The 24,022-nt window shown below is 43.4% G+C and overlaps 11 non-coding genes across 11 annotated transcripts; all 11 read right to left on the reverse strand.

Moving 5' to 3' along the window:
* Positions 1 to 397: 397 nt before the first annotated feature.
* Positions 398 to 560, reverse strand: LOC134999387 (U1 spliceosomal RNA). The gene has a single exon (XR_010201491.1). It is a non-coding gene; the product is annotated as a U1 spliceosomal RNA (small nuclear RNA).
* A 152-nt stretch (positions 561 to 712) lies between these two features.
* Positions 713 to 876, reverse strand: LOC134999806 (U1 spliceosomal RNA). The gene has a single exon (XR_010201877.1). It is a non-coding gene; the product is annotated as a U1 spliceosomal RNA (small nuclear RNA).
* A 674-nt stretch (positions 877 to 1,550) lies between these two features.
* LOC135000021 (U1 spliceosomal RNA) lies at positions 1,551 to 1,713 on the reverse strand. The gene has a single exon (XR_010202061.1). It is a non-coding gene; the product is annotated as a U1 spliceosomal RNA (small nuclear RNA).
* Positions 1,714 to 1,865: 152 nt separating this feature from the next.
* Positions 1,866 to 2,029, reverse strand: LOC134999807 (U1 spliceosomal RNA). The gene has a single exon (XR_010201878.1). It is a non-coding gene; the product is annotated as a U1 spliceosomal RNA (small nuclear RNA).
* A 674-nt stretch (positions 2,030 to 2,703) lies between these two features.
* On the reverse strand, positions 2,704 to 2,866 carry LOC134999920 (U1 spliceosomal RNA). The gene has a single exon (XR_010201985.1). It is a non-coding gene; the product is annotated as a U1 spliceosomal RNA (small nuclear RNA).
* A 152-nt stretch (positions 2,867 to 3,018) lies between these two features.
* Positions 3,019 to 3,182, reverse strand: LOC134999931 (U1 spliceosomal RNA). The gene has a single exon (XR_010201996.1). It is a non-coding gene; the product is annotated as a U1 spliceosomal RNA (small nuclear RNA).
* A 674-nt stretch (positions 3,183 to 3,856) lies between these two features.
* Positions 3,857 to 4,019, reverse strand: LOC134999939 (U1 spliceosomal RNA). The gene has a single exon (XR_010202004.1). It is a non-coding gene; the product is annotated as a U1 spliceosomal RNA (small nuclear RNA).
* A 152-nt stretch (positions 4,020 to 4,171) lies between these two features.
* LOC134999974 (U1 spliceosomal RNA) lies at positions 4,172 to 4,336 on the reverse strand. The gene has a single exon (XR_010202035.1). It is a non-coding gene; the product is annotated as a U1 spliceosomal RNA (small nuclear RNA).
* A 671-nt stretch (positions 4,337 to 5,007) lies between these two features.
* Positions 5,008 to 5,170, reverse strand: LOC135000075 (U1 spliceosomal RNA). Its single transcript, XR_010202112.1, has one exon. It is a non-coding gene; the product is annotated as a U1 spliceosomal RNA (small nuclear RNA).
* Positions 5,171 to 5,322: 152 nt separating this feature from the next.
* On the reverse strand, positions 5,323 to 5,486 carry LOC134999619 (U1 spliceosomal RNA). The gene has a single exon (XR_010201698.1). It is a non-coding gene; the product is annotated as a U1 spliceosomal RNA (small nuclear RNA).
* A 972-nt stretch (positions 5,487 to 6,458) lies between these two features.
* Positions 6,459 to 6,622, reverse strand: LOC134999620 (U1 spliceosomal RNA). The gene has a single exon (XR_010201699.1). It is a non-coding gene; the product is annotated as a U1 spliceosomal RNA (small nuclear RNA).
* Positions 6,623 to 24,022: the final 17,400 nt, after the last annotated feature.

Here is a 24,022-nt window from a genome sequence, read left to right on the forward strand (position 1 = left end):
TGGCTTCAACCCTCATCTGCATATGAAAAGAGAAAAGGGGCGTGCAGGGCATGGCGGCTTTTTGCGGTGCTTGGATGACCCCTAGTTCGCATTAAACACCTCCACCTTCCTTTGGTGTGGGGCTCATGTTGGCCATGCCCCATCCCCTGAAGCATTCAAGCTGATTTCTTGCAGCAGCTGGGCACTGTAACAGCTCCAGAGCTGCTCTGTAAGGCAAGTAAAAGGGTGTGGGCCCTGCAGCACTACCTGTAGTTTGCATTGTGCATTGGAAGGCACAAAGTAAGCAGACAGGAGGAGAAGTCAGGATAGTGCACAAGGGTATAGAAGGGAGCGGCTGAAGAAAAGAGAAGTGGAAACAGACAGCAAACTAGGCTGGAGAGAGACCTGAGACAAAGAGATCTGAATTATACGAGAGCCGACCAGGGGAAACACAAATTATGCAGTCAAGTTTCTCACATTTGGGGAAATCGCAGGAGCAGCACACCCAGAGTACAATGGGTGAGCCTTGCCCTGGGAGAAGCACCTTCATGATCATAGTATCTCACCTGGCAGGTAAGTAGGAGTTGGGCTAGAGCTGGGGAGGGTCGCTGCTCGGGCACCCCCCTGTAAAGTGAAGGAGATCCAACTGAGGCAGCACAAGGGAACTCTCGAAAGAAGAACAAGGCTAAAGGAAAATCTGAGACAAATAAATCTGACTTTTACCAGAGCTGACCAGAGGAAAGCACAAACACAGTCTCCCACTACCACAAATAATGCAGTCAAGTTTCCCACATTTGGGGAAATCACAGGGGTCAGCATACCCAAAATGCAATGAATGAACCTCACCCTGGGAGAAAAATCTTCATGACCATGGTATCTCCTATGCAAAATAAGTATGATTTGGAATAGGGCTGGGGAGGGCCGCTGCTCATGCACATCTCTGTCAAGTAAAGGAGATTCAACTGAGGCAGCACAAGGGAACTCTCATCTTGGGACAACAACTGCAGGGAGAACACATATTTTCAGATGAACATGGGAGGGCAGAAGGCTGCCTAATACTGAAGCACCTCCAAACAACAAACCAAATGCAACAACTAGTGCAAGCATTCCTGGGGGAAGGCCTGCCGCAGATGGATTTGCATATGGTGATGTCATCCAAGCAGTGGGTCAAAGTTGGCTTCAACCCTCGTCTGCATATGAAAACAGAAAAGGGGCGTGCAGGGCATGGTGGCCTTTTGCGGCGCTTGTCTGACCCCTAGTTTGCATTAAACACCTCCACCCTCCTTCGGTGTGGGGCTCATGTTGGCTATGCCCCAGCCCCTGAAGCATTCAAGCTGATTTCTTGCAGCAGCTGGGCACTGTAACAGCTCCAGAGCTGCTCTGTAAGGCAAGTAAAAGGGTGTGGGCCCTGCAGCACTACCTGTAGTTTGCATTGTGCATTGGAAGGCACAAAGTAAGCAGACGGGAGGAGAAGTCAGGATAGTGCACAAGGGTATAGAAGGGAGCGGCTGAAGAAAAGAGAAGTGGAAACAGACAGCAAACTAGGCTGGAGAGAGACCTGAGACAAAGAGATCTGAATTATACGAGAGCCGACCAGGGGAAACACAAATTATGCAGTCAAGTTTCCCACATTTGGGGAAATCGCAGGAGCAGCACACCCAGAGTACAATGGGTGAGCCTTGCCCTGGGAGAAGCACCTTCATGATCATAGTATCTCACCTGGCAGGTAAGTAGGAGTTGGGCTAGAGCTGGGGAGGGTCGCTGCTCGGGTACCCCCCTGTAAAGTGAAGGAGATCCAACTGAGGAAGCACAAGGGAACTCTCGAAAGAAGAACAAGGCTAAAGGAAAATCTGAGACAAAGAAATCTGACTTTTACCAGAGCTGACCAGAGGAAAGCACAAACACAGTCTCCCACTACCACAAATAATGCAGTCAAGTTTCCCACATTTGGGGAAATCACAGGGGTCAGCATACCCAAAATGCAATGAATGAACCTCACCCTGGGAGAAAAATCTTCATGACCATGGTATCTCCTATGCAAAATAAGTATGATTTGGAATAGGGCTGGGGAGGGCCGCTGCTCATGCACATCTCTGTCAAGTAAAGGAGATTCAACTGAGGCAGCACACGGGAACTCTCATCTTGGGACAACAACTGCAGGGAGAACACATATTTTCAGATGAACATGGGAGGGCAAAAGGCTGCCTAATACTGAAGCACCCCCAAACAACAAACCAAATGCAACAACTAGTGCAAGCATTCCTGGGGGAAGTTCTGCAGAAGACGGATTTGCATACGGTGATGTCATCCAAGCAGTGGGTCAAAGTTGGCTTCAACCCTCATCTGCATATGAAAAGAGAAAAGGGGCGTGCAGGGCATGGTGGCCTTTTGCGGTGCTTGGATGACCCCTAGTTCGCATTAAACACCTCCACCCTCCTTTGGTGTGGGGCTCATGTTGGCCATGCCCCATCCCCTGAAGCATTCAAGCTGATTTCTTGCAGCAGCTGGGCACTGTAACAGCTCCAGAGCTGCTCTGTAAGGCAAGTAAAAGGGTGTGGGCCCTGCAGCACTACCTGTAGTTTGCATTGTGCATTGGAAGGCACAAAGTAAGCAGACGGGAGGAGAAGTCAGGATAGTGCACAAGGGTATAGAAGGGAGCGGCTGAAGAAAAGAGAAGTGGAAACAGACAGCAAACTAGGCTGGAGAGAGACCTGAGACAAAGAGATCTGAATTATACGAGAGCCGACCAGGGGAAACACAAATTATGCAGTCAAGTTTCCCACATTTGGGGAAATCGCAGGGGCAGCACACCCAGAGTGCAATGGGTGAGCCTTGCCCTGGGAGAAGCACCTTCATGATCATAGTATCTCACCTGGCAGGTAAGTAGGAGTTGGGCTAGAGCTGGGGAAAGTCGCTGTTCGGGCACCCCCCTGTCAAGTGAAAGAGATCCAACTGAGGCAGCACAAGGGAACTCTCGAAAGAAGAACAAGGCTAGAGGAAGATCTGAGACAAAGAAATCTGACTTTTTCCAGAGCTGACCAGAGGAAAGCACAAACACAGTCCCCCACTACCACAAATAATGCAGTCGAGTTTCCCACATTTGGGGAAATCACAGGGGTCAGCATACCCAGAATGCAATGAATGAACCTCACCCTGGGAGAACAATCTTCATGACCATGGTATCTCCTATGCAAAATAAGTATGATTTGGGATAGGGCTGGGGAGGGCCGCTGCTCATGCACATCTCTGTCAAGTAAAGGAGATTCAACTGAGGCAGCACAAGGAAACTCTCATCTGGGGACAACAACTGCAGGGAGAACACATATTTTCAGATGAACATGGGAGGGCAGAAGGCTGCCTAATACTGAAGCACCCCCAAACAACAAACCAAATGCAACAACTAGTACAAGCATTCCTGGGGGAAGTTCTGCAGAAGACGGAATTGCATACGGTGATGTCATCCAAGCAGTGGGCCAAAGTTGGCTGGAACCCTCATCTGCATATGAAAAGAGAAAAGGGGTATGCAGGGCATGGCGGCCTTTTGCGGCGCTTGGATGACCCTTAGTTCGCATTAAACACCTCCACCCTCCTTCGGTGTGGGGCTCATGTTGGCCATGCCCCATCCCCTGAAGCATTCAAGCTGATTTCTTGCAGCAGCTTGGCACTGTAACAGCTCCAGAGCTGTTCAGTAAGGCAAGTAAAAGGGTGTGGGCCCTGCAGCACTACCTGTAGTTTGCATTGCGCATTGGAAGGCACAAAGTAAGCAGACAGGAGGAGAAGTCAGGATAGTGCACAAGGGTATAAAAGGGAGCGGCTCAAGAAAAGAGAAGTTGAAACAGACAGCAAACTAGGCTGGAGAGAGACCTGAGACAAAGAGATCTGAATTATACGAGACCTGACCAGGGGAAACACAAATTATGCAGTCAAGTTTCCCACATTTGGGGAAATCGCAGGGGCAGCACACCCAGAGTGCAATGGGTGAGCCTTGCCCTGGGAGAAGCACCTTCATGATCATAGTATCTCACCTGGCAGGTAAGTAGGAGTTGGGCTAGAGCTGTGGAGGGTCGCTGCTCGGGCACCCCCCTGTCAAGTGAAGGAGATCCAACTGAGGCAGCACAAGGAAACTCTCGAAAGAAGAACAAGGCTAGAGGAAGATCTGAAACAAAGAAATTTGACTTTTACCAGAGCTGACCAGAGGAAAACACAAACACAGTCCCCCACTACCAACAAATAAAGCAGTCGCGTTTCCCACATTTGGGGAAATCACAGGGGTCAGCATACCCAGAATGCAATGAATGAACCTCACCCTGGGAGAGTAATCTTCATGACCATGGTATCTCCTATGCAAAATAAGTATGATTTGGGATAGGGCTGGGGAGGGCCGCTGCTCATGCACATCTCTGTCAAGTAAAGGAGATTCAACTGAGGCAGCACAAGGGAACTCTCATCTGGGGACAACAACTGCAGGGAGAACACATATTTTCAGATGAACATGGGAGGGCAGAAGGCTGCCTAATACTGAAGCACCCCCAAACAACAAACCAAATGCAACAACTAGTGCAAGCATTCCTGGGGGAAGTTCTGCAGAAGACGGATTTGCATACGGTGATGTCATCCAAGCAGTGGGTCAAAGTTGGCTTCAACCCTCATCTGCATATGAAAAGAGAAAATGGGCGTGCAGGGCATGGCGGCCTTTTGCGGTGCTTGGATGACCCCTAGTTCGCATTAAACACCCCCACCCTCCTTTGGTGTGGGGCTCATGTTGGCCATGCCCCATCCCCTGAAGCATTCAAGCTGATTTATTGCAGCAGCTGGGCACTGTAACAGCTCCAGAGCTGCTCTGAACGGCAAGTAAAAGGGTGTGGGCCCTGCAGCACTACCTGTAGTTTGCATTGTGCATTGGAAGGCACAAAGTAAGCAGACGGGAGAAGTCAGGATAGTGCGCAAGGGCATAGAAGGGAGCGGCTCAAGAAAAGAGAAGTTGAAACAGACAGCAAACTAGGCTGGAGAGAGACCTGAGACAAAGAGATCTGAATTATACGAGAGCCGACCAGGGGAAACACAAATTATGCAGTCAAGTTTCCCACATTTGGGGAAATCGCAGGAGCAGCACACCCAGAGTGCAATGGGTGAGCCTTGCCCTGGGAGAAGCACCTTCCTGATTATAGTATCTCACCTGGCAGGTAAGTAGGAGTTGGGCTAGAGCTTGGGAGGGTCGCTGCTCGGGCACCCCCCTGTCAAGTGAAGGAGATCCAACTGAGGCAGCACAAGGAAACTCTCGAAAGAAGAACAAGGCTAGAGGAAGATCTGAGACAAAGAAATCTGACTTTTACCAGAGCTGACCAGAGGAAAGCACAAACACAGTCCCCCACTACCACAAATAATGCAGTCGAGTTTCCCAAATTTGGGAAAATCACAGGGGTCAGCATACCCAGAATGCAATGAATGAACCTCACCCTGGGAGAACAATCTTCATGACCATGGTATCTCCTATGCAAAATAAGTATGATTTGGGATAGGGCTGGGGAGGGCCGCTGCTCAGGCACATCTCTGTCAAGTAAAGGAGATTCAACTGAGGCAGCACAAGGGAACTCTCATCTGGGGACAACAACTGCAGGGAGAACACATATTTTCAGATGAACATGGGAGGGCAGAAGGCTGCCTAATACTGAAGCACCCCCAAACAACAAACCAAATGCAACAACTAGTGCAAGCATTCCTGGGGGAAGGCCTGCAGCAGATGGATTTGCATACGGTGATGTCATCCAAGCAGTGGGTCAAAGTTGGCTTCAACCCTCGTCTGCATATGAAAAGAGAAAAGGGGCGTGCAGGGCATGGCGGCCTTTTGCGGCGCTTGGATGACCCCTAGTTCGCATTAAACACCTCCACCCTCCTTCGGTGTGGGGCTCATGTTGGCTATGCCCCAGCCCCTGAAGCATTCAAGCTGATTTCTTGCAGCAGCTGGGCACTGTAACAGCTCCAGAGCTGCTCTGAACGGCAAGTAAAAGGGTGTGGGCCCTGCAGCACTACCTGTAGTTTGCATTGTGCATTGGAAGGCACAAAGTAAGCAGACAGGAGGAGAAGTCAGGATAGTGCACAAGGGTATAAAAGGGAGGGGCTCATGAAAAAAGAAGTGGAAACAGACAGCAAACTAGGCTGGAGAGAGACCTGAGACAAAGAGATCTGAATTATACGAGAGCCGACCAGGGGAAACACAAATTATGCAGTCAAGCTTCCCACATTTGGGGAAATCAGAGTGCAATGGGTGAGCCTTGCCCTGGGAGAAGCACCTTTATGATCATAGTATCTCACCTGGCAGGTAAGTAGGAGTTGGGCTAGAGCTGGGGAGGGTCGCTGCTCGGGCACCCCCCTGTCAAGTGAAAGAGATCCAACTGAGGCAGCACAAGGGAACTCTCGAAAGAAGAACAAGGCTAGAGGAAGATCTGAGACAAATAAATCTGACTTTTACCAGAGCTGACCAGAGGAAAGCACAAACACAGTCCCCCACTACCACAAATAATGCAGTCGAGTTTCCCACATTTGGGGAAATCACAGGGGTCAGCATACCCAGAATACAATGAATGAACCTCACCCTGGGAGAACAATCTTCATGACCATGGTATCTCCTATGCAAAATAAGTATGATTTGGGATAGGGCTGGGGAGGGCCGCTGCTCAGGCACATCTCTGTCAAGTAAAGGAGATTCAACTGAGGCAGCACAAGGGAACTCTCATCTGGGGACAACAACTGCAGGGAGAACACATATTTTCAGATGAACATGGGAGGGCAGAAGGCTGCCTAATACTGAAGCACCCCCAAACAACAAACCAAATGCAACAACTAGTGCAAGCATTCCTGGGGGAAGGCCTGCAGCAGATGAATTTTAAAGCCTCCTGTTAGTGCTTCATCTACACGTTATAGCCCTGAATTTTCCAATGCCTATCTCTTTGCAAAAGAGAGATATCGGCAAGGAATAGCTGTATTGTACCTTTGCATTTTTCTCCCAAACGAAAGACACTAGAATGAAAATTTTAAAGCCTCCTGTTAGTGCTTCATCTACACGTTATAGCCCTGAATTTTCCAATGCCTATCTCTGTGCAAAAGAGAGATATCGGCAAGGAAATGCTGTATTGTACCTTTGCATTTTTCTCCCAAACGAAAGACACTAGAATGAAAATTTTAAAGCCTCCTGTTAGTGCTTCATCTACACGTTATAGCCCTGCATTTTCCAATGCCTATCTCTTTGCAAAAGAGAGATATCGGCAAGGAAAAGCTGCATTGTACCTTTGCATTTTTCTCCCAAACGAAAGACACTAGAATGAAAATTGTAAAGCCTCCTGTTAGTGCTTCATCTACACGTTATAGCCCTGCATTTTCCAATGCCTAGCTCTTTGCAAAAGAGAGATATTGGCAAGGAAAAGCTGTATTGTACCCAGGGCCGGTGCAAGGTTTCTCAGCACCCTAGGCAAATAGTCAGCAAACCTCCCCCCCCCCCCCATCCTCCTGCCAAAACACACACACAGTGGTCGAAGTGGAAATTTTGAAGTGGAGGTATGAAAAAGGACGCTTCTTAGAAAAAGGGTGCGTGGCCACTCAATAGGGGGCAGGCCTTCTGTGTAGTTTACCACCCCTTATACACATTTTGCACCACAATAGTAGGACCCCTTATACTTTCTAGTACTGGTGCCCCTTTCACATTATACCACACACTTTGAGCCGAAAATCACATTATACCACACAGTATGAGCTGAAAATCACATTATAGCACACTGTATGAGCCGAAAATCACATTATAGCACACTGAATGAGCCGAAAATCACGTTATACACACGGTATGAGCCGAAATTCACATTATAGCACACGGTATGAGGCAAAATTCACATTATAGCACATGGTATGAGGCGAAATTAACATTATAGCACATGGTATGAGCCGAAATTCACATTATACCACACAGCATGAGCTGAAAATCACATTATAGCACATGGTATGAGCCGAAATTCACATTAGAACACACGGTATGAGCCAAAATTCACATTAGAGCACACAGTATGAGCCAAAATTCACATTGGAGCACACAGTATGAGCTGAAATTCACATTAGAGCACACGTTATGAGCCGAAATTAACATTAGAGCACACGGTATGAGCCGAAATTCACATTAGAGCACACAGTATGAGCCGAAATTCACATTAGAGCACACGGAATAAGCCGAAATTCACATTATGCCACACACATAGCCACATATCTACATACTCACAGCATACACACACGCATATATATATTTACACACACAGCCACATTTACACACATACACTGTCCCTACCCTGACACTCTCCTCCATCAGTTCCCCTCTGCTCACCAGTTGCCGGGTAGCCGGGGGTATCAGCATACGGAAGCCGGGCAGCTGTGCTGTGGAGCGGGAGCCGGTCACTGGAGTTGTTATCAAAGAAAGAGAAAGCCGGGCAGCGGAGCTGTCAGGGGGGCAGGAGCCGGAGCCTTGGCGTAATCATGCTGCATGCGGAAGCCGAACCTTGCAGCCGCACTTGTCAGGGCTCAGGGACGGGTGCCGGGCACTGTACTATTTAAAATCTGCCGCGGACCGGCAGCCATTCAGGAGCTGCTGCTACTGATTGGCTGCCGATCTGCGGCAGATTTGAAATAGTAGCGCCGCGGTCAGCTTGCTGCGGCGGGGGACAGTGCTCGAAGAAGTGACGGTATACCATACCATAGTATACCGCCCCACTTCAGGCACTGTAATAAATATATATATATATATATATATATATATATATAACAGAATTGATACTGCAGCACTCTGAGTCGTTTAAAACGAGCAAAGTGTAGTAAAAAAAATGTACATCACATAGTCCAACATTTTGGGGTGCCTAACCCCTTTGTCACACCTTGACAAAGGGGTTAGGCACCCCGAAATGTTGGACTATGTGATGTAAATTTTTTTTACTACACTTTGCTCGTTTTAAACGACTCCGAGTGCCGCAGTATCAATTCTATATACTATCCTCAGTACTGAGGGGCATCCCAGAGATTAAAATCCTGACACTTACTAATTAAGTAAACTAACCCTGATCCCTAACCCCCCCCCCCAAACCCTAATACACCTTTCCCGCAGCCTGACCCTAATTGTCCCCCCTCCCCCCCAGCTTACTCCTAACCCTAACCACCCCCTTCCTGCAGCCTAAACCTCCCCAGGTGTGCCTAACCCTCCCCCCACAGCCTACACCTAAATGTCCCACACAGCGGTCACGGTGTAGGAGGGTGGCTCAATCCCGGCTGCATGGAGGACACAAGTGCAGGCCAGGGAGAGCAGATGCCGGACGCTGCCAGGGAGCAATGTATGGCGTGGCGATTGCCCGTCCCTCCCTGCACTGCTACTCACTTCTCGTCAGCATGACCATGAGTTGCGAGGTGAGGACAGGCGGACGGACAGGCTGAGCTCCCGGTGAAGATAACCACGACTTTCCCCATACTGCAAATGAAAGAAAAGTGTCATAAATGGTATGGGGATCCAGCAGTGGTTGGGGAAGCCCTCTCTGCGTCGGGTGAATGTACCGCCGAACGCAGGAAGGGGAGGAGGGGGGTCAGCAGGAGCCCAATTACTGTGGGGGAGCTGGTAACAAGATGCAGGAAGGGGAGGGGGGGGTCAGCAGGAGCCCAATAACTGTGTGGGAGCTGGTAACAAGATGCAGGGAGGGGTGGGGGCAGCGTGAGCCCAATAAGTGTGGGGGAGGCTAGCTGGTGACAAGATGCAGGAAGGGGGGGCAGCGGGAGCCCAATTGCGGGGGGGGGGGGGCAGCGGGAGTCCAATTGCGGGGGGGGGGGGGTGAGATGAACCTTGTAGGAACAAGCTGCAGGAGGAGAGGGGGGAGCTGTTAACAAGAGGCAGCAGCAGCCAGCAGTTCCAGTGCAGTGCTGGTCACTGGAGCAAAGTCGCGGGATTGAGCCGGGAGGGGGAGCGCAGATGACAAGTTGCCCTTGCAGGCGATCGTAGTGGGGAGGCAGCGCCGGAGCAGTAACACAGTGCGGTGCGGACCAAGCCAGCGGCCGCGGGTGACTTCTTCTCTTCATGATCATGATGTGCCCAAATGCAGGGGGGAGGGGGGATGGGGGGGGGGGCACCAGGCATGACGCGGGCGGCGGGAGACCATTGCGTGGGGGAGCTGCGCTGCGGACCTGCGGTGAGAGCTCATAATGTTTGTGATAACGATAATGTGGGACCCCAGACTCAGGACAGGAGCAGCACACCATGCAGCAGACAGGCGGCTGCGGCAGTCAATTCAAACACATTCCACACCACACTGACACTATGCGGGCTATCGCAGAGAGGTGTGGGGTCACGAGTTACACATAGTAAACTCACTGTACTTTGAAGACGGGTGGTGGTGGTCGCCCACGAGCTGCTCCTCTGTCTCTGAAAGAAAAGGAGGCTGGCTGGGCTGAGGCTAAGCGGTGCCGCCCTCCAGTGGTCGCCGCCCATAGGCAGCTGCCTAAAGCTGCCTAGTGGTAGCGCCGGCCCTGATTGTACCTTTGCATTTTTCTCCCAAACGAAGGACACTAGATTGAAAATTTTAAAGCCTCCTATTAGTGCTTCATCTACACGTTATAGCCCTGAATTTTCCAATGCCTATCTCTTTGCAAAAGAGAGATATCGGCAAGGAAAAGCTGCATTGTACTTTTGCATTTTTCTCCCAAACGAAAGACACTAGAATGAAAATTTTAAAGCCTCCTTTTAGTGCTTCATCTACACGTAATAGTCCTGAATTTTCCAATGCCTATCTCTTTGCAAAAGAGAGATATCGGCAAGGAAATGCTGTATTGTACCTTTGCATTTTTCTCCCAAACGAAAGACACTAGAATGAAAATTTTAAAGCCTCCTGTTAGTGCTTCATCTACACGTTATAGCCCTGCATTTTCCTATGCCTATCTCTTTGCAAAAGAGAGATATCGGCAAGGAAAAGCTGTATTGTACCTTTGCATTTTTCTCCCAAACGAAAGACACTAGAATGAAAATTGTAAAGCCTCCTGTTAGTGCTTCATCTACACGTTATAGCCCTGAATTTTCCAATGCCTATCTCTTTGCAAAAGAGAGATATCGGCAAGGAAAAACTGTATTGTACCTTTGCATTTTTCTCCCAAACGAAAGACACTAGAATGAAAATTTTAAAGCCTCCTGTTAGTGCTTCATCTACACGTTATAGCCCTGAATTTTCCAATGCCTAGCTCTTTGCAAAAGAGAGATATTGGCAAGGAAAAGCTGTATTGTACCTTTGCATTTTTCTCCCAAACGAAGGACACTAGATTGAAAATTTTAAAGCCTCCTATTAGTGCTTCATCTACACGTTATAGCCCTGAATTTTCCAATGCCTATCTCTTTGCAAAAGAGAGATATCGGCAAGGAAAAGCTGTATTGTACCTTTGCATTTTTCTCCCAAACGAAGGACACTAGAATGAAAATTTTAAAGCCTCCTGTTAGTGCTTCATCTACACGTTATAGCCCTGAATTTTCCAATGCCTATCTCTTTGCAAAAGAGAGATATCGGCAAGGAAAAGCTGTATTGTACCTTTGCATTTTTCTCCCAAACGAAAGACACTAGAATGAAAATTTTAAAGCCTCCTGTTAGTGCTTCATCTACACGTTATAGCCCTGCATTTTCCAATGCCTATCTCTTTGCAAAAGAGAGATATCGGCAAGGAAAAGCTGCATTGTACCTTTGCATTTTTCTCCCAAACGAAAGACACTAGAATGAAAATTGTAAAGCCTCCTGTTAGTGCTTCATCTACACGTTATAGCCCTGCATTTTCCAATGCCTAGCTCTTTGCAAAAGAGAGATATTGGCAAGGAAAAGCTGTATTGTACCTTTGCATTTTTCTCCCAAACGAAGGACACTAGATTGAAAATTTTAAAGCCTCCTATTAGTGCTTCATCTACACGTTATAGCCCTGAATTTTCCAATGCCTATCTCTTTGCAAAAGAGAGATATCGGCAAGGAAAAGCTGCATTGTACTTTTGCATTTTTCTCCCAAACGAAAGACACTAGAATGAAAATTTTAAAGCCTCCTTTTAGTGCTTCATCTACACGTTATAGCCCTGAATTTTCCAATGCCTATCTCTTTGCAAAAGAGAGATATCGGCAAGGAAAAACTGTATTGTACCTTTGCATTTTTCTCCCAAACGAAAGACACTAGAATGAAAATTTTAAAGCCTCCTGTTAGTGCTTCATCTACACGTTATAGCCCTGAATTTTCCAATGCCTAGCTCTTTGCAAAAGAGAGATATCGGCAAGGAAAAGCTGTATTGTACCTTTGCATTTTTCTCCCAAACGAAGGACACTAGAATGAAAATTTTAAAGCCTCCTGTTAGTGCTTCATCTACACGTTATAGCCCTGAATTTTCCAATGCCTATCTCTTTGCAAAAGAGAGATATCGGCAAGGAAAAGCTGTATTGTACCTTTGCATTTTTCTCCCAAACGAAAGACACTAGAATGAAAATTTTAAAGCCTCCTGTTAGTGCTTCATCTACACGTTATAGCCCTGAATTTTCCAATGCCTATCTCTGTGCAAAAGAGAGATATCGGCAAGGAAATGCTGTATTGTACCTTTGCATTTTTCTCCCAAACGAAAGACACTAGAATGAAAATTTTAAAGCCTCCTGTTAGTGCTTCATCTACACGTTATAGCCCTGCATTTTCCAATGCCTATCTCTTTGCAAAAGAGAGATATCGGCAAGGAAATGCTGCATTGTACCTTTGCATTTTTCTCCCAAACGAAAGACACTAGAATGAAAATTGTAAAGCCTCCTGTTAGTGCTTCATCTACACGTTATAGCCCTGCATTTTCCAATGCCTAGCTCTTTGCAAAAGAGAGATATTGGCAAGGAAAAGCTGTATTGTACCTTTGCATTTTTCTCCCAAACGAAGGACACTAGATTGAAAATTTTAAAGCCTCCTTTTAGTGCTTAATCTACACGTAATAGTCCTGAATTTTCCAATGCCTATCTCTTTGCAAAAGAGAGATATCGGCAAGGAAATGCTGTATTGTACCTTTGCATTTTTCTCCCAAACGAAAGACACTAGAATGAAAATTTTAAAGCCTCCTGTTAGTGCTTCATCTACACGTTAAAGCCCTGCATTTTCCAATGCCTATCTCTTTGCAAAAGAGAGATATCGGCAAGGAAAAGCTGCATTGTACCTTTGCATTTTTCTCCCAAACGAAAGACACTAGAATGAAAATTGTAAAGCCTCCTGTTAGTGCTTCATCTACACGTTATAGCCCTGAATTTTCCAATGCCTATCTCTTTGCAAAAGAGAGATATCGGCAAGGAAAAACTGTATTGTACCTTTGCATTTTTCTCCCAAACGAAAGACACTAGAATGAAAATTGTAAAGCCTCCTGTTAGTGCTTCATCTACACGTTATAGCCCTGCATTTTCCAATGCCTAGCTCTTTGCAAAAGAGAGATATTGGCAAGGAAAAGCTGTATTGTACCTTTGCATTTTTCTCCCAAACGAAGGACACTAGATTGAAAATTTTAAAGCCTCCTATTAGTGCTTCATCTACACGTTATAGCCCTGAATTTTCCAATGCCTATCTCTTTGCAAAAGAGAGATATCGGCAAGGAAAAGCTGCATTGTACTTTTGCATTTTTCTCCCAAACGAAAGACACTAGAATGAAAATTTTAAAGCCTCCTTTTAGTGCTTCATCTACACGTTATAGCCCTGCATTTTCCAATGCCTATCTCTTTGCAAAAGAGAGATATCGGCAAGGAAAAGCTGTATTGTACCTTTGCATTTTTCTCCCAAACGAAAGACACTAGAATGAAAATTGTAAAGCCTCCTGTTAGTGCTTCATCTACACGTTATAGCCCTGAATTTTCCAATGCCTATCTCTTTGCAAAAGAGAGATATCGGCAAGGAAAAACTGTATTGTACCTTTGCATTTTTCTCCCAAACGAAAGACACTAGAATGAAAATTGTAAAGCCTCCTGTTAGTGCTTCATCTACACGTTATAGCCCTGGATTTTCCAATGCCTATCTCTTTGCAAAAGAGAGATATCGGCAAGGAAAAACTGTATTGTACCTTTGCATTTTTCTCCCAAACGAAAGACACTAGAATGAAAATTGTAAAGCCTCCTGTTAGTGCTTCATCTACACGTTATAGCCCTGAATTTTCCAATGCCTATCTCTTTGCAAAAGAGAGATATCGGCAAGGAAAAGCTGCATTGTACTTTTGCATTTTTCTCCCAAACGAAAGACACTAGAATGAAAATTTTAAAGCCTCCTTTTAGTGCTTCATCTACACGTTATAGCCCTGAATTTTCCAATGCCTATCTCTTTGCAAAAGAGAGATATCGGCAAGGAAAAACTGTATTGTACCTTTGCATTTTTCTCCCAAACGAAAGACACTAGAATGAAAATTTTAAAGCCTCCTGTTAGTGCTTCATCTACACGTTATAGCCCTGAATTTTCCAATGCCTAGCTCTTTGCAAAAGAGAGATATCGGCAAGGAAAAGCTGTATTGTACCTTTGCATTTTTCTCCCAAACGAAGGACACTAGAATGAAAATTTTAAAGCCTCCTGTTAGTGCTTCATCTACACGTTATAGCCCTGAATTTTCCAATGCCTATCTCTTTGCAAAAGAGAGATATCGGCAAGGAAAAGCTGTATTGTACCTTTGCATTTTTCTCCCAAACGAAAGACACTAGAATGAAAATTTTAAAGCCTCCTGTTAGTGCTTCATCTACACGTTATAGCCCTGAATTTTCCAATGCCTATCTCTGTGCAAAAGAGAGATATCGGCAAGGAAATGCTGTATTGTACCTTTGCATTTTTCTCCCAAACGAAAGACACTAGAATGAAAATTTTAAAGCCTCCTGTTAGTGCTTCATCTACACGTTATAGCCCTGCATTTTCCAATGCCTATCTCTTTGCAAAAGAGAGATATCGGCAAGGAAATGCTGCATTGTACCTTTGCATTTTTCTCCCAAACGAAAGACACTAGAATGAAAATTGTAAAGCCTCCTGTTAGTGCTTCATCTACACGTTATAGCCCTGCATTTTCCAATGCCTAGCTCTTTGCAAAAGAGAGATATTGGCAAGGAAAAGCTGTATTGTACCTTTGCATTTTTCTCCCAAACGAAGGACACTAGATTGAAAATTTTAAAGCCTCCTTTTAGTGCTTAATCTACACGTAATAGTCCTGAATTTTCCAATGCCTATCTCTTTGCAAAAGAGAGATATCGGCAAGGAAATGCTGTATTGTACCTTTGCATTTTTCTCCCAAACGAAAGACACTAGAATGAAAATTTTAAAGCCTCCTGTTAGTGCTTCATCTACACGTTAAAGCCCTGCATTTTCCAATGCCTATCTCTTTGCAAAAGAGAGATATCGGCAAGGAAAAGCTGTATTGTACCTTTGCATTTTTCTCCCAAACGAAAGACACTAGAATGAAAATTGTAAAGCCTCCTGTTAGTGCTTCATCTACACGTTATAGCCCTGAATTTTCCAATGCCTATCTCTTTGCAAAAGAGAGATATCGGCAAGGAAAAACTGTATTGTACCTTTGCATTTTTCTCCCAAACGAAAGACACTAGAATGAAAATTGTAAAGCCTCCTGTTAGTGCTTCATCTACACGTTATAGCCCTGCATTTTCCAATGCCTAGCTCTTTGCAAAAGAGAGATATTGGCAAGGAAAAGCTGTATTGTACCTTTGCATTTTTCTCCCAAACGAAGGACACTAGATTGAAAATTTTAAAGCCTCCTATTAGTGCTTCATCTACACGTTATAGCCCTGAATTTTCCAATGCCTATCTCTTTGCAAAAGAGAGATATCGGCAAGGAAAAGCTGCATTGTACTTTTGCATTTTTCTCCCAAACGAAAGACACTAGAATGAAAATTTTAAAGCCTCCTTTTAGTGCTTCATCTACACGTTATAGCCCTGCATTTTCCAATGCCTATCTCTTTGCAAAAGAGAGATATCGGCAAGGAAAAGCTGTATTGTACCTTTGCATTTTTCTCCCAAACGAAAGACACTAGAATGAAAATTGTAAAGCCTCCTGTTAGTGCTTCATCTACACGTTATAGCCCTGAATTTACCAATGCCTATCTCTTTGCAAAAGAGAGATATCGGCAAGGAAAAACTGTATTGTACCTTTGCATTTTTCTCCCAAACGAAAGACACTAGAATGAAAATTGTAAAGCCTCCTGTTAGTGCTTCATCTACACGTTATAGCCCTGGATTTTCCAATGCCTATCTCTTTGCAAAAGAGAGATATCGGCAAGGAAAAACTGTATTGTACCTTTGCATTTTTCTCCCAAACGAAAGACACTAGAATGAAAATTGTAAAGCCTCCTGTTAGTGCTTCATCTACACGTTATAGCCCTGCATTTTCCAATGCCTAGCTCTTTGCAAAAGAGAGATATTGGCAAGGAAAAGCTGTATTGTACCTTTGCATTTTTCTCCCAAACGAAGGACACTAGATTGAAAATTTTAAAGCCTCCTATTAGTGCTTCATCTACACGTTATAGCCCTGCATTTTCCAATGCCTATCTCTTTGCAAAAGAGAGATATCGGCAAGGAAAAGCTGCAATGTACTTTTGCATTTTTCTCCCAAACGAAAGACACTAGAATGAAAATTTTAAAGCCTCCTTTTAGTGCTTCATCTACACGTAATAGTCTGAATTTTCCAATGCCTATCTCTTTGCAAAAGAGAGATATCGGCAAGGAAATGCTGTATTGTACCTTTGCATTTTTCTCCCAAACGAAAGACACTAGAATGAAAATTTTAAAGCCTCCTGTTAGTGCTTCATCTACACGTTATAGCCCTGCATTTTCCAATGCCTATCTCTTTGCAAAAGAGAGATATCGGCAAGGAAAAGCTGTATTGTACCTTTGCATTTTTCTCCCAAACGAAAGACACTAGAATGAAAATTGTAAAGCCTCCTGTTAGTGCTTCATCTACACGTTATAGCCCTGAATTTTCCAATGCCTATCTCTTTGCAAAAGAGAGATATCGGCAAGGAAAAACTGTATTGTACCTTTGCATTTTTCTCCCAAACGAAAGACACTAGAATGAAAATTTTAAAGCCTCCTGTTAGTGCTTCATCTACACGTTATAGCCCTGAATTTTCCAATGCCTAGCTCTTTGCAAAAGAGAGATATTGGCAAGGAAAAGCTGTATTGTACCTTTGCATTTTTCTCCCAAACGAAGGACACTAGAATGAAAATTTTAAAGCTTCCTATTAGTGCTTCATCTACACGTTATAGCCCTGAATTTTCCAATGCCTATCTCTTTGCAAAAGAGAGATATCGGCAAGGAAAAGCTGTATTGTACCTTTGCATTTTTCTCCCAAACGAAGGACACTAGAATGAAAATTTTAAAGCCTCCTGTTAGTGCTTCATCTACACGTTATAGCCCTGAATTTTCCAATGCCTATCTCTTTGCAAAAGAGAGATATCGGCAAGGAAAAGCTGTATTGTACCTTTGCATTTTTCTCCCAAACGAAAGACACTAGAATGAAAATTTTAAAGCCTCCTGTTAGTGCTTCATCTACACGTTATAGCCCTGCATTTTCCAATGCCTATCTCTTTACAAAAGAGAGATATCGGCAAGGAAAAGCTGCATTGTACCTTTGCATTTTTCTCCCAAACGAAAGACACTAGAATGAAAATTGTAAAGCCTCCTGTTAGTGCTTCATCTACACGTTATAGCCCTGCATTTTCCAATGCCTAGCTCTTTGCAAAAGAGAGATATTGGCAACGAAAAGCTGTATTGTACCTTTGCATTTTTCTCCCAAACGAAGGACACTAGATTGAAAATTTTAAAGCCTCCTATTAGTGCTTCATCTACACGTTATAGCCCTGAATTTTCCAATGATTAGCTCTTTGCAAAAGAGAGATATTGGCAAGGAAAAGCTGTATTGTACCTTTGCATTTTTCTCCCAAACGAAGGACACTAGATTGAAAATTTTAAAGCCTCCTATTAGTGCTTCATCTACACGTTATAGCCCTGAATTTTCCAATGCCTATCTCTTTGCAAAAGAGAGATATCGGCAAGGAAAAGCTGCATTGTACTTTTGCATTTTTCTCCCAAACGAAAGACACTAGAATGAAAATTTTAAAGCCTCCTTTTAGTGCTTCATCTACACGTAATAGTCCTGAATTTTCCAATGCCTATCTCTTTGCAAAAGAGAGATATCGGCAAGGAAATGCTGTATTGTACCTTTGCATTTTTCTCCCAAACGAAAGACACTAGAATGAAAATTTTAAAGCCTCCTGTTAGTGCTTCATCTACACGTTATAGCCCTGAATTTTCCAATGCCTATCTCTTTGCAAAAGAGAGATATCGGCAAGGAAAAACTGTATTGTACCTTTGCATTTTTCTCCCAAACGAAAGACACTAGAATGAAAATTTTAAAGCCTCCTGTTAGTGCTTCATCTACACGTTATAGCCCTGAATTTTCCAATGCCTAGCTCTTTGCAAAAGAGAGATATTGGCAAGGAAAAGCTGTATTGTACCTTTGCATTTTTCTCCCAAACGAAGGACACTAGATTGAAAATTTTAAAGCCTCCTATTAGTGCTTCATCTACACGTTATAGCCCTGAATTTTCCAATGCCTATCTCTTTGCAAAAGAGAGATATCGGCAAGGAAAAACTGTATTGTACCTTTGCATTTTTCTCCAAACGAAAGACACTAGAATGAAAATTGTAAAGCCTCCTGTTAGTGCTTCATCTACACGTTATAGCCCTGCATTTTCCAATGCCTAGCTCTTTGCAAAAGAGAGATATTGGCAAGGAAAAGCTGTATTGTACCTTTGCATTTTTCTCCCAAACGAAGGACACTAGATTGAAAATTTTAAAGCCTCCTATTAGTGCTTCATCTACACGTTATAGCCCTGAATTTTCCAATGCCTATCTCTTTGCAAAAGAGAGATATCGGCAAGGAAAAGCTGCAATGTACTTTTGCATTTTTCTCCCAAACGAAAGACACTAGAATGAAAATTTTAAAGCCTCCTTTTAGTGCTTCATCTACACGTAATAGTCCTGAATTTTCCAATGCCTATCTCTTTGCAAAAGAGAGATATCGGCAAGGAAATGCTGTATTGTACCTTTGCATTTTTCTCCCAAACGAAAGACACTAGAATGAAAATTTTAAAGCCTCCTGTTAGTGCTTCATCTACACGTTATATCCCTGCATTTTCCAATGCCTATCTCTTTGCAAAAGAGAGATATCGGCAAGGAAAAGCTGTATTGTACCTTTGCATTTTTCTCCCAAACGAAAGACACTAGAATGAAAATTGTAAAGCCTCCTGTTAGTGCTTCATCTACACGTTATAGCCCTGAATTTTCCAATGCCTATCTCTTTGCAAAAGAGAGATATCGGCAAGGAAAAACTGTATTGTACCTTTGCATTTTTCTCCCAAACGAAAGACACTAGAATGAAAATTTTAAAGCCTCCTGTTAGTGCTTCATCTACACGTTATAGCCCTGAATTTTCCAATGCCTAGCTCTTTGCAAAAGAGAGATATTGGCAAGGAAAAGCTGTATTGTACCTTTGCATTTTTCTCCCAAACGAAGGACACTAGATTGAAAATTTTAAAGCCTCCTATTAGTGCTTCATCTACACGTTATAGCCCTGAATTTTCCAATGCCTATCTCTTTGCAAAAGAGAGATATCGGCAAGGAAAAGCTGTATTGTACCTTTGCATTTTTCTCCCAAACGAAGGACACTAGAATGAAAATTTTAAAGCCTCCTGTTAGTGCTTCATCTACACGTTATAGCCCTGAATTTTCCAATGCCTATCTCTTTGCAAAAGAGAGATATCGGCAAGGAAAAGCTGTATTGTACCTTTGCATTTTTCTCCCAAACGAAAGACACTAGAATGAAAATTTTAAAGCCTCCTGTTAGTGCTTCATCTACACGTTATAGCCCTGCATTTTCCAATGCCTATCTCTTTGCAAAAGAGAGATATCGGCAAGGAAAAGCTGCATTGTACCTTTGCATTTTTCTCCCAAACGAAAGACACTAGAATGAAAATTGTAAAGCCTCCTGTTAGTGCTTCATCTACACGTTATAGCCCTGCATTTTCCAATGCCTAGCTCTTTGTAAAAGAGAGATATTGGCAAGGAAAACCTGTATTGTACCTTTGCATTTTTCTCCCAAACGAAGGACACTAGATTGAAAATTTTAAAGCCTCCTATTAGTGCTTCATCTACACGTTATAGCCCTGAATTTTCCAATGCCTATCTCTTTGCAAAAGAGAGATATCGGCAAGGAAAAGCTGCATTGTACTTTTGCATTTTTCTCCCAAACGAAAGACACTAGAATGAAAATTTTAAAGCCTCCTTTTAGTGCTTCATCTACACGTAATAGTCCTGAATTTTCCAGTGCCTATCTCTTTGCAAAAGAGAGATATCGGCAAGGAAATGCTGTATTGTACCTTTGCATTTTTCTCCCAAACGAAAGACACTAGAATGAAAATTTTAAAGCCTCCTGTTAGTGCTTCATCTACACGTTATAGCCCTGCATTTTCCAATGCCTATCTCTTTGCAAAAGAGAGATATCGGCAAGGAAAAGCTGTATTGTACCTTTGCATTTTTCTCCCAAACGAAAGACACTAGAATGAAAATTGTAAAGCCTCCTGTTAGTGCTTCATCTACACGTTATAGCCCTGAATTTTCCAATGCCTATCTCTTTGCAAAAGAGAGATATCGGCAAGGAAAAACTGTATTGTACCTTTGCATTTTTCTCCCAAACGAAAGACACTAGAATGAAAATTTTAAAGCCTCCTGTTAGTGCTTCATCTACACGTTATAGCCCTGAATTTTCCAATGCCTAGCTCTTTGCAAAAGAGAGATATTGGCAAGGAAAAGCTGTATTGTACCTTTGCATTTTTCTCCCAAACGAAGGACACTAGATTGAAAATTTTAAAGCCTCCTATTAGTGCTTCATCTACACGTTATAGCCCTGAATTTTCCAATGCCTATCTCTTTGCAAAAGAGAGATATCGGCAAGGAAAAGCTGTATTGTACCTTTGCATTTTTCTCCCAAACGAAAGACACTAGAATGAAAATTTTAAAGCCTCCTGTTAGTGCTTCATCTACACGTTATAGCCCTGAATTTTCCAATGCCTATCTCTGTGCAAAAGAGAGATATCGGCAAGGAAATGCTGTATTGTACCTTTGAATTTTTCTCCCAAACGAAAGACACTAGAATGAAAATTTTAAAGCCTCCTGTTAGTGCTTCATCTACACGTTATAGCCCTGCATTTTCCAATGCCTATCTCTTTGCAAAAGAGAGATATCGGCAAGGAAAAGCTGCATTGTACCTTTGCATTTTTCTCCCAAACGAAAGACACTAGAATGAAAATTGTAAAGCCTCCTGTTAGTGCTTCATCTACACGTTATAGCCCTGCATTTTCCAATGCCTAGCTCTTTGCAAAAGAGAGATATTGGCAAGGAAAAGCTGTATTGTACCTTTGCATTTTTCTCCCAAACGAAGGACACTAGATTGAAAATTTTAAAGCCTCCTATTAGTGCTTCATCTACACGTTATAGCCCTGAATTTTCCAATGCCTATCTCTTTGCAAAAGAGAGATATCGGCAAGGAAAAGCTGTATTGTACCTTTGCATTTTTCTCCCAAACGAAAGACACTAGAATGAAAATTTTAAAGCCTCATGTTAGTGCTTCATCTACACGTTATAGCCCTGAATTTTCCAATGCCTATCTCTGTGCAAAAGAGAGATATCGGCAAGGAAATGCTGTATTGTACCTTTGCATTTTTCTCCCAAACGAAAGACACTAGAATGAAAATTTTAAAGCCTCCTGTTAGTGCTTCATCTACACGTTATAGCCCTGCATTTTCCAATGCCTATCTCTTTGCAAAAGAGAGATATCGGCAAGGAAAAGCTGTATTGTACCTTTGCATTTTTCTCCCAAACGAAAGACACTAGAATGAAAATTGTAAAGCCTCCTGTTAGTGCTTCATCTACACGTTATAGCCCTGAATTTTCCAATGCCTATCTCTTTGCAAAAGAGAGATATCGGCAAGGAAAAACTGTATTGTACCTATGCATTTTTCTCCCAAACGAAAGACACTAGAATGAAAATTTTAAAGCCTCCTGTTAGTGCTTCATCTACACGTTATAGGCCTGAATTTTCCAATGCCTAGCTCTTTGCAAAAGAGAGATATTGGCAAGGAAAAGCTGTATTGTACCTTTGCATTTTTCTCCCAAACGAAGGACACTAGATTGAAAATTTTAAAGCCTCCTATTAGTGCTTCATCTACACGTTATAGCCCTGAATTTTCCAATGCCTATCTCTTTGCAAAAGAGAGATATCGGCAAGGAAAAACTGTATTGTACCTTTGCATTTTTCTCCCAAACGAAAGACACTAGAATGAAAATTGTAAAGCCTCCTGTTAGTGCTTCATCTACACGTTATAGCCCTGCATTTTCCAATGCCTAGCTCTTTGCAAAAGAGAGATATTGGCAAGGAAAAGCTGCATTGTACCTTTGCATTTTTCTCCCAAACGAAGGACACTAGATTGAAAATTTTAAAGCCTCCTATTAGTGCTTCATCTACACGTTATAGCCCTGAATTTTCCAATGCCTATCTCTTTGCAAAAGAGAGATATCGGCAAGGAAAAGCTGTATTGTACCTTTGCATTTTTCTCCCAAACGAAGGACACTAGAATGAAAATTTTAAAGCCTCCTGTTAGTGCTTCATGTACACGTTATAGCCCTGAATTTTCCAATGCCTATCTCTTTGCAAAAGAGAGATATCGGCAAGGAAAAGCTGTATTGTACCTTTGCATTTTTCTCCCAAACGAAAGACACTAGAATGAAAATTTTAAAGCCTCCTGTTAGTGCTTCATCTACACGTTATAGCCCTGAATTTTCCAATGCCTATCTCTGTGCAAAAGAGAGATATCGGCAAGGAAATGCTGTATTGTACCTTTGCATTTTTCTCCCAAACGAAAGACACTAGAATGAAAATTTTAAAGCCTCCTGTTAGTGCTTCATCTACACGTTATAGCCCTGAATTTTCCAATGCCTATCTCTTTGCAAAAGAGAGATATCGGCAAGGAAAAACTGTATTGTACCTTTGCATTTTTCTCCCAAACGAAAGACACTAGAATGAAAATTGTAAAGCCTCCTGTTAGTGCTTCATCTACACGTTATAGCCCTGCATTTTCCAATGCCTAGCTCTTTGCAAAAGAGAGATATTGGCAAGGAAAAGCTGCATTGTACCTTTGCATTTTTCTCCCAAACGAAGGACACTAGATTGAAAATTTTAAAGCCTCCTATTAGTGCTTCATCTACACGTTATAGCCCTGAATTTTCCAATGCCTATCTCTTTGCAAAAGAGAGATATTGGCAAGGAAAAGCTGTATTGTACCTTTGCATTTTTCTCCCAAACGAAGGACACTAGATTGAAAATTTTAAAGCCTCCTATTAGTGCTTCATCTACACGTTATAGCCCTGAATTTTCCAATGCCTATCTCTTTGCAAAAGAGAGATATCGGCAAGGAAAAGCTGCATTGTACTTTTGCATTTTTCTCCCAAACGAAAGACACTAGAATGAAAATTTTAAAGCCTCCTTTTAGTGCTTCATCTACACGTAATAGTCCTGAATTTTCCAATGCCTATCTCTTTGCAAAAGAGAGATATCGGCAAGGAAATGCTGTATTGTACCTTTGCATTTTTCTCCCAAACGAAAGACACTAGAATGAAAATTTTAAAGCCTCCTTTTAGTGCTTCATCTACACGTAATAGTCCTGAATTTTCCAATGCCTATCTCTTTGCAAAAGAGAGATATCGGCAAGGAAATGCTGTATTGTACCTTTGCATTTTTCTCCCAAACGAAAGACACTAGAATGAAAATTTTAAAGCCTCCTGTTAGTGCTTCATCTACACGTTATAGCCCTGCATTTTCCAATGCCTATCTCTTTGCAAAAGAGAGATATCGGCAAGGAAAAGCTGTATTGTACCTTTGCATTTTTCTCCCAAACGAAAGACACT

The sequence above is a fragment of the Pseudophryne corroboree genome, unplaced genomic scaffold (assembly GCF_028390025.1).
Source record: "Pseudophryne corroboree isolate aPseCor3 unplaced genomic scaffold, aPseCor3.hap2 scaffold_150, whole genome shotgun sequence".
Taxonomy (NCBI): domain Eukaryota; kingdom Metazoa; phylum Chordata; class Amphibia; order Anura; family Myobatrachidae; genus Pseudophryne; species Pseudophryne corroboree.